Source organism: Myodes glareolus, chromosome 10 (assembly GCF_982192425.1).
Source record: "Myodes glareolus chromosome 10, mMyoGla1.1, whole genome shotgun sequence".
Lineage (NCBI taxonomy): Eukaryota > Metazoa > Chordata > Mammalia > Rodentia > Cricetidae > Myodes > Myodes glareolus.
The window spans coordinates 75,291,481-75,293,306 of record NC_142035.1 but is presented as its reverse complement, the minus strand read 5'-3'; positions in this window follow the sequence as shown (position 1 = coordinate 75,293,306).

Here is a 1,826-nt window from a genome sequence, read left to right as displayed (position 1 = left end):
AAGTTGGTGTGTTGTGGCCATCTCAGGCAGCCTCTTGAACTCTTCAATGGCTTGCCCTAGCCCTGCAAACAAAGTTCCAGGCATGAGCTGTAAGTCCAAGAACAGGCAATATCTGAGCGATAAAGAAAGCAGGAGAGAACTATGTTCCAGACCATGAAGAGCAACTGAGACCGGAGAATTCAGAATTCACCCGTTTCCCACAATGATATTCAACATGGGTCTTAATAACTGGTAATAGTATCGACTTGACAGGATCTAGGATCATCTAAGAGATGGGCAAATTTCTGGGCAAGCCTGTGAGGAGTTAATAGATTGGGTTAACTGAGGTGGGGAATATTCACCCTAAATATAGGACTCGGGGGACTGAGGTCCTGGGCAAAGGGGAGCTTAGTACTATTCTCTCTCTCTCTCTCTCTCTCTCTCTCTCTCTCTCTCTCTCTCTCTTTGTCTCCCTTTCTCTCTCTCTTTCCCTTCTCTTCCTCTCTCCCTTTCCCTGCTTCCTGATGGGATATTATGTGGTCTGAGATTTTCCTATCAAGAAGGACTATTATCACTAAACTCTGAGCCAAATAAAACCTTTGTCCCTTAAGTTGCTGTTGATAGTAATTTTGTCACAGCAGGGAAAAAAGTAACGAATATAGTCCTTATGGATGGTGATGCCCAGCCATATTGGTGAGGGCGGACCATAAGGACAGACCTTCTTTCTGTAGTCTACTGATTCTAATGCTGATTCTAGAAACATCTTTCATAAAGATGTCTTACCAGCCATTTGGGGCATCCGTTAGCCAAACCAAGCTGACATAAACTTAAGTACTGCAGAGCAGGAGCCTCGAGGAACGGGAGTTGTCACAAAGAGGTGGGGATAAAAATAGTGATTAGAGACAGTGAAGGAGAGAGAGGAAGGCAAGCCCTGTCTCGTGGCAGGAAAGTCTGAGCAGAGCTATCAGCACAGAGATCAGGTTCCAACCAGTGCAAGCACGGGGGAAACATTCCTGGAAGATGCAGCATATATAAGGGCGTCTGTTCCTCAGAGCGAGTACTCCAGAGTGTACGTGGGAAGTGGCGGTAGATAATGCATTAAACAAGAAGAAGCTGCGTTAGACACTTGGGGAGTGGAGAGCCCGTAAGGACAGTGGGAAGCTGAGCCAGGACCAAGAAATTGCTAGTCTATGAGGACACAGGGTTGTTACAGTCATTTTTATAGTTTGAGGGGTGTCAAAATGACAGTGAGAGCTTATTACAATACAAGTCCGTAGGCCCCAGCCCCAGCCCCAGGGTTTGTAACTGGTATGGGATGGGACCTGAGAATTTCTTTATAAGCTTTTCAGTCATGTAGATGGTTTGAGGACCACACCTTCGGACCACTGAGCTAATGTGGCGATGAAAACAGGGTGACAATCTACAGATTAGTCTGAAACATCTCCTCGAGCATGGCAGGTCCTGTGCTAATGCACAGTGAGCCTCGACACATCGAGCTTGAAGGTGGTATCAGGATGTGATCTTACTTACAGTACTGCCGGCTAAGTCCCAGAAAGCATATCCTTGGGCCCAGAGACCTTTACTGTGTGTGGTGGTCTGAATGAGACTCCTGTTTTAACACTTGGTGCCCAGTTGGTGGTGCTGTTTGGGGGCGGTGGGGGGGGGGGGACGGTGCGGCTTTGCTGGAGGCAGTGTCAGAGTCCAGAGCCTCACTCCACTTCCAATTTGCTCTCTACCTCATCCTTAAAGTTGAAGATGAGATCTCTCAGCTTCTTGCTCTGGCTGCCTGCTGTCATACCTCCCCCACCACATGGACTCGCCTTTGTTCTGGAACCCGAAACCCAAAT